The sequence below is a fragment of the Sciurus carolinensis genome, chromosome 11, assembly GCF_902686445.1.
Source record: "Sciurus carolinensis chromosome 11, mSciCar1.2, whole genome shotgun sequence".
Classification (NCBI taxonomy): domain Eukaryota; kingdom Metazoa; phylum Chordata; class Mammalia; order Rodentia; family Sciuridae; genus Sciurus; species Sciurus carolinensis.
The window spans coordinates 110,206,979-110,226,114 of record NC_062223.1 but is presented as its reverse complement, the minus strand read 5'-3'; positions in this window follow the sequence as shown (position 1 = coordinate 110,226,114).

The following is a 19,136-nucleotide window of genomic DNA, read 5'->3' as shown; positions in this document are numbered from 1 at the left end:
AAAACTTTAACATTTTCACACCTGTTAATGCATGACATTTATATGACATAGTCATGGCATTTATACTCAAGTATTTTTCAAGCATTTATATTAAATTATTATGTTGTGTGTGGGTTTTTTTTAGGGGGGCACTAACAATTGAACCCAAGGAACACTCTCCCACCAAGCTACCCTCAACCCTTTTTATTTTATTGAGACAGAGTCTCTCTAAATTGCCAAAGTTAGTCTCAAACTTTGTGATCCTTTTGCTTCAGCCTCCTGAGTAGCTGGGATTATAGGTGTGCTCCATCACACCTGGTCACAAAGTTCAAATTTTATTTTGGGGGGGTGTCAGGAGTTGAACTCAGGGGCACTCTACCACTGAGCCACACCCACTATTTTGCATTTTATTTAGAGGCAGAGTCTCACTGAGTTGCTTAGCATATCACTTTTGCTAAGGCTGGTTTTCAACTTGTGATCTTCTTGCCTCAACCTACGGAGCAGCTGGGATTACAGGTGTGCACCACCGCACCTGGCTACAAAATTCAAATTTTAAGACTCTTTTGGATTGCATGTTGTTACTCACACCAACTAAAATAAAAATGATTCAAAACACATGATTTTGATGATTTATATTGATTAGGATCTCTAATTGTGGCCTATTTATATGTTGGTATCAAATTCCACAAAAATAGCATATGCATTCAACTAAGTCAGTTAAATACATCAAAAGCATTTTAAGAGTTCTGAAAATCTATATAGTGCTGCACACCTGTAATCCCGGTGGCTCAGGAAGCTGAGGCAGGAGGATCGCAAGTTTGAGGCCAGCCTGGGAAATTTAAACCTGTCTCAAAATAAAATAAAAAAAGGGCTGGGGATATAGCTCAGAGATAGAGTGTACCTGGATTAAATCTCCAGTGCAGGGAGTGGGAGGGTGCTAAAAGACTGAAAATTGACTGTTAAGAGGCTTGGCAAATGAAATACTTCAACATTGCTTCCAAATTTATAGTGCTTTCTTTTAGAACTTCCAACAAGAAGCACAATATGAGGAAAATGTGATGGTGCTTCTCAGGGAGGTCAGTGGTCTGTCATGATCCATCTCTTTTACATGATGTACTGAGGAGGGCTATGCATTCAACTAATATAATTCTGCAACCTAAGTTTTTTTAAAAAATTTTTTTTGTAGTTGCAGATGGACAGCATGCCTTTATTTTATTTATTTTTATGTGGTGCTAAGGAACAAACCCAGTGCCTCACACATGCTAGGCAAGTACTCTACTACTGAGCTGCAATCCCACCCCTGCAACTTAAGTTTTGTGTTTGATTTTCAACAACATCAGTTCTGTGGCTACTAAAAATGAGATAATTTTCAAGATGCCAGAGAAGTTGTGTGATTCTAAGACCATGCTTTTATCTAAGAGCTAAAGAACTTGAGATTGTCATTTTTCTTTCTTTGTCTAAGTGCTCCCAAGCACTTGGAAGAGTCTGTAAAGCTTGAGTGCAGCAGCTGCATGGACTCCCACAATATTTGCTTAATTGGCATTTAAATGCAATTAACCATAGGCGAGAATGTAATTGTAATGCTGCTGCATACATGAGTTATTAGCATCTAATTCCCATTGGCAAGAAACTCAACATTTCACCCAATCCCCAAAACCCATCCGTTAGTGTCAGTCTCCAGGGGCAATTTCAGATACCAATTCTACAGCAGTCAGGGTCCAGTCAGGAAACAAAAATCACACCAATAATTTAAAGAGGAGAAATTAAAATATCCTGCCTCCTGCAAAGGAACTTGACGCAGTGGGTCTACAGAAGAGTCTCACCAGTGCTGAAGAGGGCGTGGAGCAGAGGTGCTCTATAGAAAAAGAGTAAGGAAGAATAGATTTGGAACTGAGACAATAAGGTGATGACTGACACTCTTAAAAATAAATACATTCAAGTCAGGCACAATGGCACATGCCTGTTATCCCAACCACTCTGGAGCCTGAGGCAGGAAACTAACAAGTTCAAAGTCAGCCTCAGCAATTTAGCAAAGGCCCTAAGCAACTTACTGATACCCCGTCTCAAAATCAAAAATAAAACATGTTACACCACCTACAATTCCCCTCAGTGCTTGACAAGGATTCCGCTGAGTAATAAAGGTGTTTGTAAAGTCTCATCGTGTTGGGAATTGGGTGGCGGACTTTCCTTCCTTGCTTGCTTAATATGTGTAGGTTTACTATAAATATTTTATGTGTTTTCCCTGAAAACAGGGGTCTTAACAGAACCAGGGTTAAAACATAAAAACCAGACTTCTAATGGAATAGTGATTTCAGATTTAGTCATTTGTAATGAAACTTTGAGTAACCAAGAATGTTATGAGAAAATACAAAAATAGATTCTAGCTGCCAATCCCCTGTTGACTACTCTCAGATGACCTGAAGTATGTAGGCAAATAACTCCAACCCCATCAGGAATGATTAACAGGAACAGAAGAAATAAAGAAAATAGAGTTCCTACAGTTAAAACACCTTATGACAATGCTTATTTAATTAATGGAAAGCCATGACATCCTTACAGAGGGATGCCTCTTAAGCCCCTGGATTTAGACCCTCCTTTATCTCCCACGGGATATTTAGATGTAAAATCAGGACATGTTATAATCTGGTTCGAAAGTATAGATACAAGAGTGCAAGATATTTCATTTCTTAAAGATTAGGATTTACTAAATGCTGTAAATATTATCGGCCACCTATCATCCGGAGAAAAAGTTCCTCAATGTTAAGTTCACAGTAGAAGATGATGTCATATTATTGTTAGCTTAAACTGTCTAGCACTTATTAGCCACAGCAGTAGCCACACAACTGACATTTACTCAACCCTGCTGAACTTGCTTTAACCTTTATGATTAGTTAAGCAGTATTAATATGTCTTATTGTTTAGTTATAGGTTATCATGAGTAAGCAATTACTAGAATAATTAGAATACTTCCTTGTCTAGTCTAGTAATGATCATACAAAATATTTTTGTTTTTCTCCTTGTGACTGTAACTGCCTACCTTTTAATGTATAAAAAGCTGGCTGGGAAAAATAAAATTTAGAACTTAGCATCCATTCCTTGAGTTTGTGTTGCTTTGTTCTCCACCTCGCCGAAGCCTACTCCATCACCTGTGACCACTACGACCCCTGCTAGGGCTGGACCCCAGCAAAAATAGGCTGGGGATGTGGCTCAGTGGTTCAGTGTCCCTGGGTTCAATCCCTATTACAAAAATAAATTTAAAAATAAATAAATAAATTCATATATTTTTCCACATTCCTGGTGGGTTACAACATAAGTCACAACCATTTAAAATCTGCTTTTGCTATCACCTTGCCTTAAGTTCAGGAATTCAGATTGATCCAGTACAAATGACAAAACAACTCCATATGAGAGCTAAATGTGAGAGTGATCATCATTCACTTACAGTAATTAATTTTTCCTTGTTCTTCTTTCTCATAAGAAAACTGATAGTTTTAGATAAAGAACATGGGACATGGAAAATGTGTCCACCTTGAAAAGGAAAAACAAAATCACTGATCCAAAATAGCCATGAGGGAAAAGTATTTTATACAAATACTTGTAATGAGTACTGTGGTGGCTTTAAAGTATGTTATTAAATTATTTAACACTCCTCAAATAGCGGAACCTAATTCCCCTGACTTCCAAAGTATGCTGGACTTCATTTTTTCTAGACATGGTACATGGTAGAAGGGACAGTGTGTGACTTCCATGCAAAATCACAAAAGGCATTGCCACTTCCACCACTTGCTCTTTGGGCCACTCAATTTGAGGGAAGTCAACAGCTTGGGACAATGATTTTGATATGAATGATCTTTTATCTATAGATTCTTACAAAACATTGGCTCTTTCCTGTTAAGAAGATTTGAATTAGGCTATGCAAAAGTGGAGGTATCTATCTGTCAATCATAGAAGACTAGAGATCCAGTCTTGGTAAACAATGTTCTTTCATTCCCTTCTAAAGAAGGAATAAGAGTGGCTGAGTAATATCCCAGAGTTCAGGATTTGGTCATCACTAAAATTAATCATCTTTTTCTTTAAATTGTTTGGACTTAAGGAAGACCAGGTGTAGGGGTGTGCACCTGCATTCCCAGCTACTCAGGATGCTGAGGCAACAGGATTGCAAGTTCAAGGCCAGCCTGAGCAATTTAGCAAGATCCTGTCTCAAAACAAAAAGGGCTGGGATATAGCTTAGTAATAGAGCACACCTGAGTTCAATTCCCAGTGAGACACACACATACACACACACACACACACACACACACACACACACACACACGGGGGGGAGGGAGAGAGAGAGAGACTTAATGAAGAATGATTTCTAAAGAAATGGCTGATTAGAAGAAGTTTTACATGTAGCTGAAGGACTTCTCAATGGAGGCACCTTGTAATAGGTAGGGGGCAGTTTCTTCTTTGGTCAGCCTCCTCAATATATTAGTGTATAAATATCCTTTTTTTTTTTTTTTTTTTTGATGCTGGTTAGATTCACAAGAAATCCTCCAATCTTTGGTCCAAGGGTATAACATAAGCTCCAGTTGGAATTATGGGAGATCCCATTATTTATCTTTAAGGCTAATTTGATTCCCCCAACCCTTTCCAGCATGGTAGTATCTCATCCCTACTATTCCTAGTATTCCAGATTCAAAGCCCCTTTGGTTCAACTTCTCCAGAAGTTGGTTTGGTTGAACTTTGCTCCAGGTTTCTGCAGGGGTTAGGGAGAGGTCAAAGGGCAGGGGAGGAGATCTGTGTAGACCAGCTGCTCCTTTCAGACAATCCTCCTGTTCTCAGCCCATCCCTGTACCACACTCTTCAAATGCGACTGAGGGCTACGTACCTAAACCTGGAATCAGGGCAGAAGCTATTTTCCTTCCTGTTACCTTCTCCTTATAGGTGGTTAGGTGATTAAGGTAGAATTTAGGAAAAAGAGAGAAATAATACACGTTCAGTCTATCATATTTGCCCCAAATCTTTACTTTTTAAATTTCATCTTTTGTGTATCAAAATTTTTTGGTGTGCAAAGGGAGATGAGAATTCAAACTGAATCTCACTCTGTACCAGACCTAACCAAAGACCCACAATTTAGTAAATGTGCTTTCTCTTCCTTATGTTTGTAACACACAGGGGAAGAGAGTACACTTTACTTTCATGAATCAGAAATGGCATCACAAAAGTTAGAACATTTCCTCTGGTTCCTAAAGATCAGGCATATGAAGATATCCAGAGGGAAGTTATTGAGGCATCAGAAGTGATATGTGGGAGTGGATGGAAACATGAAAATGTATGGGAAGTGGAAAATGAGGCTGATGAAAGATATTGGACCAGGTCTTAAAGGATTTTACACCATGTGGAAAAATCAGACCTTATGTGTAGGACAACCACATGACAAGCTAAGCCCAACATTTTAAAAGATACATACCAACCATGTCGTTACTAATTGTGGTACTCTTTTCAGCATTTATTTTTTTCAGCTTTTGCTTTCCCAAGTACACTTTTTATGATACCATCAATGATTCACGACTCTATAGTTTTTATTTCTTTTTGCATCTCAGCGTGACATCATTAAAGAGTTATTCACCTAACTTATGCTAAGTAAGCTTTGTTTACTTAGCCCTGGCTAACTAGAAAACCATGCAGACTATATGCAGACTCCAAAGTATAGGTGGACACAAGGGTGAATCCTAGAAAAAATAAGAATTAAAATATCAGCAGACATATCCACAGCTGCATAATATAGGAAAGATTCTACAGTTAAAAAAAGTTAAACTCTCTGGGCTGTGGATGCAGCTCAGGGGTCAAACACTTGCCTAGGATGTGGGAAGAGTGTTGACTCATGAGGCATGAAGGTGCTGGCTCAATCCCCAGTATCTCCCCCATGAAGAAAAGTTAAAGATGCCAAAACAACTCAGAAGAAAATGTTCAGTAATTCATAGTTACTACAGTGTATTAACCACATGTCTAGTTTTTGTAAATATGCAATGAAATAGGAAAGTATGATCCATACTCAGGAAAAAAAATGGTTAATAAAAACTGACTTCCAGTGGACCCAGATGTTAGATTATTGGGAAAAGACTTCAAAGCGACTATTAAAAATAAGTTCAAAGAATTTTTTAAAAGTATTATTTTTAAAAAAGAGGATATCAATGGAGAAATTGAAACAACAGAAAGGACATTTTAAAAAAATATTATTTAAGTGTACAAATTTGTGGGGTAAATGTGATAGTTCTATACATATATATATATATAGTTCTATGCATTATACAGTGTATAATGCATGTAATGGTAGAATCAGGGTAGGTGATATTCTGAGATCTAAAAATATTTCAGACTGAAATATTTTTTAAAAAGCTATAAGATGGGCTCAAGATTTGTAAGGCAGAAGGAGGCATCAGTGAACTTGAAATAGAGCAATAGGAAATGTTCAGTGCCAAAGGACAGAGTGAAATACACAAGAAGAAAAAATAAACAGAGCTTCAAAGATTAAAAGTAAAAGCCTAATGATCCAAGAAAACAAAGAGAAAATCTTGAAAAGAGCAGGAAAAAATGGACAAGATTTTTCCTTTTCTTTGTCTAAGTGTGCATATCTTTCTGATGCACTGTAGATTCAAAAACTCAGAATGAAGAAAGATATAATGTGACTAGTAATTGTATACTGGTTGAAGTGCCTAAATCAGTCAAAATAAACTTTAAGAAAAAGATTTCTAGGGACAAAGGACATTTTGTGGGGATAAAAGTTCAATATGCCAGATTAAACAATCGCAAATAGACCCACATCTAAAAACAGCCCCAAAATACATAAGGCACAAACTGACCCACTTGAAACAAAACAATTAAACAATCACAGTTAGAGATTTCAGTACTCCTCTCACAAAAACTGAAAGAACGACTAGACAGAAAATAAGTAAGAATACAGAAGACATGAATAGAACCATCAATTAGGTAGATCTTTTTAATATACAACAACATTCTACCCCAAAATTACTAGAATAAATGTTATTTTTAAGCACACATGGAACATTCTCTAATAGAAACTATAAGACAAGAATATAAAGCAAGTCTTGATAAACTGAAAATGAATTAAAATCATGCAAACTATATATCCTTGACCACAATGGAATCAAATTATAAATCAAAAACAAAAAAATAAGGATTCTCCAAATATTTGGAAATTAAACAACACATTTTAAACACTATGAATCAAAGAAGAAATCACAAAAACATTAGAAAATACATTGAACTGAAAAAATAATGAAAATATAACATGTCATTATAATAAAATATGTCATTTAATTTTTTTTATTTTTAGCACATTATGGTTATACATAATTGTGGGTTCATTTAACATATTCATAAATGCAAATAGCATAGTTCTTTCTATTTCAATCCCCAGTAGTACTTTCCTCTCACTACCCCTCCCTCTCCCTGATCACCTTCCTCTTCTCTATTGGTCCTCCTTCTATTTATTTATTTATCTTTTAATTGATGCATTATAGTAGTATATAAAATCGGAATGCATTGTGGTACATATATATGCAACTAGTATAATTTGGTCCATTTCATTCCCTAGTTCTTTCCTCTTCCCTCCCCTCTTCCCTCCCTCTTGGTCCCCTGCTTCTGGTCCACTGATCTCCCTTATAATTACTTTTTAAAAAATCGTGTTGGTGCATTATAATTGCACATAATAGTGGAATTCATTATAGTATATTTGTACATTCACTTAACATAATTGAAACTATCTCATTCCCCAGTATATACCTAGCTATGCCCTTCCCTTTTCCCCCAATCTATTTGCTCTACTCTACTGATCTACCTTCTATTATGATTATTATTATAATTGCAATTAGTATGTTATAATTATATATAAAAACAGGATTCGATGTGGTATTCTCATACATGGACATAGCATAATGTGGTATATTTGGTTCCCCAATACTTCCTTATGCACACTCCTCCTCCCTCTCTCCTGATCCCCTTCCTTTACTCTGTTGATCTCATTTATATTTTCATGATATGCCCCCTTTTAAAAATTTCTCTCTCTCTCTCTCTCTCTCACTTTCACATACAAAACACTCAATGCTTAACTTTCTTAGTCTTATTTCACGTAGCCTGACATTCTCCAGTTCCATCCACTTATCAGAAAATGACATAATTTCGTTCTTTATGAATAAGTATTGTGTATATATATATCACATTTTCTTTATCCAGTCATCTGTTGATGGGCATCCAGATGACTTGACTATTGTGAATTGAGCTGCTATAACCATATGTCAATATGTATGAGATGAAGCTAAGACAGGTTTAAAAGGTAATTTGATAGCTTTATATACTTTTTTTTAAAAAAAGAATGGAAGATCTAAATTTGATTATGTAAGTGTTCACCTTAAGAAGTTAGAAAAATTAAGGAAAATCAACACCAAAGTATACAAGGAAGAAAATAGGGGCTGGGGCTATAGCTTAGTGGTAGAATGCTTGCCTAGCATGTGCGAGGCACTGGTTTCCGTGCGCAGAAAAATAAATAAATAAAATAAAAGATAATTGACAACTACAACTAGAAAATAAGAAAATAAGGATTGAAGCAGAAATAAATGAAATAGAAAAATAAAAAGACAACAGGAAAAAAGTCAACAAAATCAAAAGTAATGTCTTTGAAAAAAACAACAAAATTCATAAATCTTCTGTTAGATTGACCAAAAATAAGAGAGGACACAGATTACTTAAATCAGGAATGAGATACACAAATCACAAATTATCATTATAGACCCTACAAAAATTAGGGGACATATTTAATTTCATGCCAATAAAACTGTATCAAAAAGAAACAATTTTAAAAAATGTATATCATAGAGGAAAATAACCAATGAGTAGAGGAGAAAAGTGCTTGGGAATGATATTGTTATATTGTGTTATACTGTGTATTGTGTGCATGTACAAATATGTAACAACAAATCACATCAGTATGTATAACTATAATGCACTAATAAAAAAATTAGGGAAAAATCTATACCAAGCAAAGAAATTGAATTTTCAGTTAAAACCCTTTCAACAGAAAATTCCAGACCCAGCAGGCTTCACTGATGAATACTAACAAACTTATAGTAGAAATAATACCATTCCTATAGAAAATAGAGAAGAAGGGAACATTCATTCCAATATTATTATTATTATTATTTTAGTTGTAGATGGACACAAGAAATAAATTTGATTCAAAAGAGTCACAGGTCTGTGGGAAGGAAAATCAACTGAGTCCCCAGCTAGAACTGACAATCTGAGAACTAATTCCAGAAAACAGACACATAAATTCTAGAAGGAATGAAAAATTCTCCTTGAGATTCCACTAGAGATCATTTGCTCCAAAGTAACATGGATCAGAAATCCGAGGAGTTGAGTGTAGCTTCAGCCCCAGACAGTGTGGAGGCCAGGAAAAATAACTGGAACTGGGAACTTTACAGACTGCCAATTCAACTAGGCCAAAACTAGACTTTGGTGAGATTAGGATAAAAAAATTTGGGTTTTGTAAACCTACCCATTTCTATGTTCTCATGTTTGCTTTCTTTCTCTTCAGTTTTTTTTTTTTTTTTTAATTCCAACCAAGTCCCAGCTGAACCAAAAGGAAAATCAATGTAACACACCTAAATCAGGATAAATAATGGAAATGCTCCAGAGGCAGATAAGGTGGGATAGAGCCAAAGAATCTGAGGCTGAGAGAAAAGTGAGGAAGTAGGATGAGGCAGGGCTGCTAGACCAGGCCATGCTAACACCTTCCTTCCTAGGGATTCTTACCTTATCTTTATGCTCTTCCTTGAAGTTGTGCTTGCACAGTGGCCTTGGGCCAGAGGTGAAAGAGCGTTGTGACTTCCCATTGTCAGAGCAGAAAGAACAAATAGAGAATTGCCTCTACGGAATTGTGGAATGTTTATTATCCTAAGAAAAGCATTTGTCTTCTCTCACAGGGGACATCCTGTTATCTTATCTTAGAACTGCCCATGAAATAAGTAGTCTCAATTGTCTTTAATGTTAGAGAAAACCAGTAGCACACCTAATCAGGCGACCTGTCTGTGGGCACTCATCCAGCAGCAGTGGCTAAGTTCAAATTAAAGCCCCACAATGTTCAGGCAATTAAAATGACCCTGAAACCAAGCCCTCTTACCTGATCCCAACCCCATTTCCTGCCCTGTCCTTTCCTCCTCCACCCTTCCCAGGGAGCAGCATGTCAGATGCTACATCCTTGAGTAGAGTATCAGAGGTCAACTCTAGAGATGAGAAATGTAACCCTTGGATTTATTTTTACTGTGAACTCCTAATATGTTCAAGAACTCCTAATATGTTGTACCTGAGAGAGGTCGGTACAACCCAGCTTGCCTTAGAGTTCACCTTATTTTACTGGCATCCAGTGCCTGGGTTCCCTTATGGGACACATAGTTGCTTCCACAAGTCTAAAATTGCCAGAGAACGAGGAACTTTTTAAAAATCTGCTCTTATTTTCTTAAACCACACTTTCTTCCTTTAAATTAGGATTTTAGAATTGTCTTTCTTTAATCTTTTCTGCAGAATGTGTGCAAACAAATGACATTAACAAAATTTCATTATTATTTTCTGTGAACAAGTAAATACTGTGTAACCATATTCCTTGACTTTCTCTTCTTTCCTTTCAATTCTTGATGCTTACTTTGCAAAAGAGCTTTCCAAATATAATTTGGAAACTGAGTGCATATTTTATGTCTTTATCTTCCTGCTTTCACTGGTTCCTTTGCAGTATTGTCTACAATAAACTCATGTGTTCAAACCAAAACACACTCATAGAATAGGATAACGTTTGAGCTGCTGTTATCTTTATTTCATTAACTCATAATTGGATGTTTGAAAATGCAATTTAACAGGTAGAGTCTAATTACAAAAATATTTCCCAGTTCACAAAGGACAGAACTGGAGGATTTTGCAATTAAAGTGCCAAAAAAAAAAAAAAAATCTGCAAGAGAATTTCTAACCCTGTGTGTTATGGAAATTAAATAGTGACAATACATCCAAAAGACACAATGACATCTTCATCTCTAGCATAGGAATTATATAAAAATTTATTCTTAAATTAAATCACCTTTTTTAGGGTTATGTAATTTTCTAACACTCTAACTGTATGCAAGAGATCATTAGCTTATGTTTTATCAAATATGATAAAACATATTTTTATGTTTTAAATAAATAGAAGATTCCTATTTCAATCACTTCTAAAAAGATTCATTTGTTAAGTTAAAGACTGGGGAAGATGGTTCCCGCAAAGATCATTTTAGCTGATTGTGTCATTTTTCCTAATGTAATATAATTTTACACACTTCTTTAATTTAAAAATAGTGGAAGTTTACTAGTCACATGTGAACCTTGGATATTCCATCTAATGTGTGCATAATAAACAAACGAATTGTTTTAGACAAATACAGGGAGACTTTTAAGCCTCAGAGTTTTGATAAATGACAGAAGCCCACATAATTGCTGAGGACCAGTTGGACAGGAATTGGCAGCGATAACAAATAGAACAATGAAGGTCCATTATCTTAGAGTTCACAGAAGAATGAGTTGGCACCTGGCCAGATGTATAATCAGTCTTTTTTAGCCTTTATCACACAAGCCAATGGGGTTTTCCGAATAATAGTAAATTAGGAGTGGCTCTTTTGCTTTTTTTTTAACTAAAAGGATTTCCTGACAATCTGTCTAGAAGTTCTGATATTATCTTTGTCTATTTTCTTTAAATGGTACATTGTGTATCTAAGATAAAATAATGATCTTTGGTATCAGCTTTTCAATTTGGGGATGTTTAGGGGATTTTATTTTCAATGATTCTCTTGACTTTTTTGTTAGTCTACATTGAAGTTGACCTTACCTTAGATCAAATCCCCTAACATATGTGCTTTGTTCTAATGACTGAGAGTCACATTATCATATGGCAGCTGCCCATTCAAAGGATAGAGAGGATTCAAGTTGACAACCACTGCTACCCAGAAACATCACTTCGCCATACAACTCCAGGTACTACACATATGTAACCAAATACCTGTACTTATTAACACACTGAAGTTATTGCTGGTTAATTAACACATTTCCAGTTTTAACTGTCCTGATTGTCAAGATATATCACAACTAAAATCTAAATAGTTGATCACGAAAATAGTCCTCAAACTCAAATCATTTAAGGCTCTATTTATTATTAAATCTTATAAGGAAATAAAAATTCTTTCATTTTTAATATTAATAAATAAATTCTTAATTTTTAATGCATTTTTTATGTTGTTTGTATTTAAGAGTATAAAATATTTAGGTATAAATTTGACCAAACATATTAAGACTTATATGTCAAAAACTGTAAAACATTGTTGACAAAATTAAAAAACATTAATGGAGATACGCAATGTGTTCATAAGTTAAAAACAGTGTTATTAGGACTGGGATATAGCTCCATGGTAGAGTACCTGCCTAGCATGCATGAAACCCTGGACTGGATCCCAAGTACCACAAAAACAAACAAAACCAGTGTTGTTTAAATGGCAGTTCTTCCCAAATTCATGTGTGTATATTCAGTAAAACCCCAATCAAAAGTTTAACATTTTTTTCCTGTGGTAATTCATCAGTCAAAAATGATTTTCAAAATAAAAAACAAAATTGAAAAGCATATATTGTCTGATTTCAAAACACTATAAAACTACAGTATTAAAATTGTGTGGAATAGACATGAATAGCCTCTCAGATCAACAGAATTGAAGAGAAGATCAAGAAATAGATTTGAATAGTTTTCCACAAAAGCACCAAGACATTTATTTGAAAAAAGGAATATCTTTTCAATAAACGGTGCTGGAAAAACTAGACAGATGGACTCCTCCACTAAAGGGGGGGGGGGGAGGAGAGAGAGAGAGAGGAGAGAACCTCAACAATTACTTCACATAAGATGCAAAAATTAACTTCACCAGCGGAGGATGCATCTCAGGGATAGAGTGCTTGCCTAGCATGCTCAAAGCCCTGGATTCAAGTTCCAGCACTGAAAGAAAAAAAAAAAAAAAAGTTGAAATGCAATGTAGGCTTAAACATAAAAGATAAACTATAATAGCTCTAGAAAAACAGAAGAAAATCTTAATGACCGTTGGTTTGTTAAATAGTCCTTAAATAGGACACCAAAAAGCATGAAGTGAAAAAAAAAAAAAAAGGAAGATTCAGTAAATTGGACTTCATTGAGATTAAAAAAACACAAAAAACAAAAAACAAAAACCCTTGCTTCTTGAAAGACACTTAGTGTTTTAGTCAACTTTTTTTGCTGCCGTGACTAAAGGACCCAACCAGCACAAGTGTAGGGGAGGAAGAGTTTATTTGAAGGCTCACGTTTCAGAGGTTTTAGTCCATAGAAGGCCAGTTCTATTCCTTTAGGCCGAACATCATGGCAGGAGAGTATGGCAGAGGGAAGAAACTCACATTGTGATCAGAAAGCAGAGCGAGTAAGACTCCACTGTATAGACACATATGTTTATACCCAAAGCCATGCCCCAATTCCCTCATTCACTTAGGAAAATGAAATGGCAAGCAGGGTGTTTTGGTTTGGATGTGAGATGTCCCCCAAAAGTCCACATGTCAGACAGTGCAAAAAGGTTCAGAGGAGAAATGATTGGATTCTAAGAGTCTAAACCTAATTGGTGATTTAATGCCCTGATAAGGACTATGAGTGGTAACTGAAGTGGGGGGGGTGTGGCTGGAGGAGGTGGGCATTGGGGCGTGGCTTTGGGTGTATATATTTGTGTCTATTGAGTGGAGACTATCCAGCTTCCTGATGGCGAGCTGCTTCCTTCTGCCACAGTCATGATGTTCTGCCCCAGGAACAGAACTGGCCTTGTATGGACTAAGATCTCTGAAACTGTGAGCCCTCAAATAAACTATTCTTCCTCTACACTTGTGCTGGTTGGGTCCTTCAGTCATAGCAGCAAAAAAAAAAAGCTGACTAGAACACAAGGCATGATGGCACATGCCTGCAATCCCAGAACTCAGATGTTGAGGCAGGGAGATCACAAGTTGGAGGCCAGCCTCAGCAACTTAATAACACCCTGTCTAAATAAATTAACAAATTAATAAAAATAAAAAGGGTTGGGGGTGTAACTCAGTGGTAGAACCCCTCTAGATTCAGTCCCCAGTACTGGAGTGTGTAGGGTTGTGGGAAGTGAAATGACAAGTCACAAACTAGAAAAAAAGTCTTTGCAATACTTTAATAAAGATTTTTTTTCCCCTAGAAAAGACAGATATCTCTTGTAAACCAATAAGAAGGCCAGTCTTTATTGAAAATGGGCAAATAATTGATATGAACTTTTAGCAAAGAAGATGTTTCAATGACAAATGAACATATGAAAAGATTGTCACTAGTCACAAGACAAATACAAATTAAAATTACAATGAGATATAGCTCCATATCTTCCAGAATGGCTAGAATTAAAAATACTGACAATATCAAGGGTTGGTGAGGATATAAAGCAACTAGAATTGTTTATATGTTGCTGGTGGAAATATAGAGTGGACCAATTATTTTGAAAACCAATTTGGCGATTTCTTAAAGTTACACTTAGAATTTGACTCAGCCATTCCATTCTCAGGTATTTACTCTAGAGAAATGAAAGCAGGAGAAGCACAAGTTCAAGACCAACCTCAGAAACTTAGCAAGACCCTAGGCAACCTAGTGAGACCCTGTCTCAAAATAAAATAAAATAAAAAGGACTGGAAATAAGGCTCAGTGATAAAACACCCCCAGGTTCAGTCTCCAGTACCAGAAAAAAAGAATGCCTAAGTATGGTTTAATCATATTTTATCATTAAAGGTTGTCTTAGAGAATGTGAAAAATAGAGAAAAATATTGAGTATATTTCTCATCACTTAGGAACAAGAGTTATTATTTTAATTCAGACTTTTTCACATAAATATAAACATAATAATTTGTTAAGATGGGATTATATTTGGTATCACAATTTAAATTTAACATTACATAATGAACATTTCTTTTGCTTTTTCTATGTGTGTGTGTGTGTGTGTGTGTGTGTGTGTGTGTGTGCCCACGCTCGGGATTGAACCAAAAGTCTCGTGCATATCAGGTAAGCATTCTGCCAGAGAATTGGTTCCAGGACACACCCCATAACAAAACCCTCTAGTGCTCAAATTCCTTACATAGGATTGTGTGGTACTTGCATATAACATACATACATCCTTTTGTATGCTTTAAACCAACTCTAGATTACTTATAATACCTGATACAGTGTTAATAGTTGTTATATTGTGTTATTTAGGGAATAATGACAAGAAAAAATCTGTGTTCAGTACAGATGCAATTTTTTTCCCAAATATTTTCCATGTGTGGTTGGTTAAACCCATAGTTGTAGAACCTACAGATACAGAGGGTCAACTATACATTGTAAATCACAATTTAGATAATATTTCTTATTTGTGGATATTTAGGTTATTTTCAAGTTTGCACTTACATATAATGCTGTACTGAGCAACTTTGTAAATATGTATTAAACTATGTCCTTATTTTCTTATGTATTCTTAGAAATGGATAGATGATCCAGGAGTATGAATATATTTAGGAATCCTGAACACATGATGTCAAATTGTTTTTTAGGATTATTTTACCCACTTAACAATGCTTTTATTCAAAATATATAAAGGACATGAGAAAAACTATTTCACTATAATCTCCAAAGTATTGAATATCTTGGAGCTTTTAAATTTTAATACCTTTTTTACTTTCTGTTTAAGGAAACAAGGAAATTGCTTGAAAGAAATTATTTTTTAAGTGTGACAACTTATTCAAAAGGTATGAGTCATCTTTACAAAAAAATGAAAACCAAAGTATCACTTTTATGAGACAAGTAATGTCATAGTCATTAACATTGTGTTAAACCGTAAGTCATATATTTCTTTTCTACTGTCATGAGCATGTTAATAATACACCTATCTTTTGCTAATATACAAATTCTCTAGGGTAAATAGTCTGATTCTGATACACAAACAAGTAAAAATTTTGCAAGGTTTTAAAGGCATAGCTTGTGAAATGATCTATTCATTTTTTATTTTAGCTTAATAAGCTCAAAAGCTAAAAATATTAAGGTTTGCAGGTTTCTAGTAGAAATTGTTATCTGGTTAGAAGTAGTAATTACTTAGCCACAAATATCCACATATCAAATATTATTTTATGTATATGAATAGTTAAAACTATGAAGAGTCACTCAGTCTATAGTCTAGATAGGTTTCTTGTTTATAATTTTGTCCTATCAGAGACAAAACTGAAACACAGTTCCAGTATATCTTCATTTTATGTGTTTTCTTCAGAATACTGAGTCTTCTGAGTCTTTGATGATTCTGACTTCTTCCCAAGTGATCAATGTGTACCTGCTGGTCAAAAAACATTGAGTATTTAAACTCAGATAATCCGTGATGCTGAAGGGCCTTTGACTCTCAAGAGAATTCAGGTAGGAACAAGGTCCATGGGCCCAATATCAGGTCAGCTTTCAGTGGGATATTTGGAAAAATAAATAGTAAAGAAGTAGACAAGAAGTAACAATATTTAAAGTCAAAGACTGAGTAAGTACACTATAAAGTCTATAGGCACCTGGTCAGAAAGAGTTGACCCCAAATATTATTTAGAAGTAAATGATATAATTATGGCATTTGCAGGCAAATGGATGGAGCTGGAGAATATCATGCTAACTGAAATAAGCCAATCCCCCAAAACCGAAGGCTGAATGTTTTCTCTGATATGTGGATGCTAATGCACATAAAATGGGGGGGGTAGGGAAAATAGAGGTACTTTGGATTAGGTAGAGGGCAGTGAAGGGAGGGGGGCATGGAGGTAGGAAGGAACAGTAGAATGAATCAGACATTGTTACTTACCCTACGTACATATACAATTACGTGACTGGTACAATTCTACATCACGTACGACCAGAAGAAGTTGTACTCCATTTATGTATGATGTGTCAAAATGCATTCTACTGTCATGTATAACTAATTACAACAAGTTTTTAAAAAGAAGTAAATGATTTAACCAGGTATGGTGACACACATCTATAATCATAGTGACTAGGCAGGCTGAGGCAGAAAATCACAAATTCAAGGACAGCCCTCAGCAACTTAGTGAGACCCTGTCACAAAATAAAAAATAAAATGGACTGGGGATGTGGTTTAGTGATAGAGCACCCCTGGGTTCTTCTCAATACTGGGGAAAAAAAAAAGGTGGAGGAGGAGGAGGTGGAAGAGTTGCAGGTAGATGGTGTATAGCTCAGTGGTACAGCACTTGCCTAGCATGCTCAAGGCCCTGGGTTCAATCATCAGCACTGCATTAAAAAAAGAAGTAGCAAATGATATGCATATTTATTAAATATTTCAAGTTTTTATAAAATTGTGTTGAAGCCAGGAGTGGTGGTGCACAACTGTAATCCCAGTGACTCAGGAGGCTGAAGCAAGAGGATCACAAGTTGGAGGCCAGCCTCAGCAACTTACAGAGGTACTCAGCAACTTAGGGAAACATGTCTCAAAATTAAAAATAAATGGGCTGGGAATGCAGCTCAGTGGTAAGGTGCCCCTGGGCTCAATCTGCAGTAATAAATAAATAAATAAATAAATAAATAGAAATTATAACTTCAGGAATCTTTCTCCTGATGCCTTACGGGCTGCTTGGTGCTTTTCAAGTGCTCAGTAAATGTTTGCTGAGTGAACAAGTGATTATCTTAGTAGAAAAAATGTATCTTTAAATATGTATGTGTCTATATACATGTGTGTGTATAAATGTTTATGTTTATGTATATATATTTAAAGTGGAAATATAATATACATATATATTTAAAGTATTTAAAGTGGAAAAGAAAAGAACTTCAAGAAAGTAGAGAGAACTTGGATTTGGATGCTACTCGTAGATGAGGTTTCTGTGTGAAGAATGAGCAAATGAATGTGAAGATGATTAGGCTGAGTTTCCCTTGAAATTTAAATAAATCATACTGGAGCCTTTGTAAGTCTACTTCCTCTCCTTCGTATTTCTGTTCTTTTCCATGCAGACTTCTGTGGGAGATTAGTAGGGTGGGAAGAATGAGGCCTCCCTTCACAGAAAGTAGGCTTCAGAGGCGACAGTCCTGAGACTCAATGAGAAGTCAAGGAATTGGATTGCCTGGATCTAATTTTTAACCAAATGATGGGCTAGAGAAAAGAAAGAAACTTCAGAAAGGCTGACCTAGTTACATTTCCATTCCAAGGGAAAAAATGAGTGAGTATTTTAACTAGCAAGCTTTTAAGTCAAAGAAGGGGGGAAAACCCTCAGGCTGGGCACAAAGGGTGGTACTAGAATAAAGTTAGGGTTAGACTTGTATCCTCTGGGAGGAAAGAATGAATATAGTGGCCAGCCTAGAGATGAGTCACATCCTCAGAAATTCACATCGGCACAGAACTAAGCCATCAAAGGCAGTATTAGTTTCTTGGTAAAAATAGATGGGTGTACTCTATTAATGGGAAAGAAAAAATATTATATGTTTTTTTCATCAGATACTGATTTGTTCTGTAAGATCATAAAGTTTTCTTTCCTGAGAATATCTTATGATCTCACACGGCATTTGCAACTTCCTCATTATTAATTCCCTGCAGTGGCACAGCATGCCAGCTCCAGATGATTGCCTGAGTGTAAATCCTGTCCCCACTGATTACCAGTCATGTTCACATCTCCAGTTATTTCCTACAAGGTAAAATTTAAATAAAAGAGAGAAAGAGAAAAGGAAGGAAGAAGGAAGGACGGAAACTAAGAGAAACAGTACCTTCCCCCTGGGTTTGTTGTGAGGATTAAATGAAATAATGCCCGTAAAGCTGTTAGAAGACAACCTGGCCTAGAGCAGGAAGTTGCTAAATCTCTTGTTACTAATTTGTTGTACAAGTATTTTCAATACTGGGCAGGTAATATCTAGGGGCTCCCTGGCTTTCTCAGTGACAGATTAGCCTATATTTAGAATAGTGTGGCAGAGACTGCTGAATGTCCATTGCATTGAGTGTCTCTTAGGTGCCACCTTGGATCTTTCAGCCTCATTTGTTTCTGGGGCTTCAGCCTTTTGTTCTGGCCTAGGTGCTGCTGAAGCT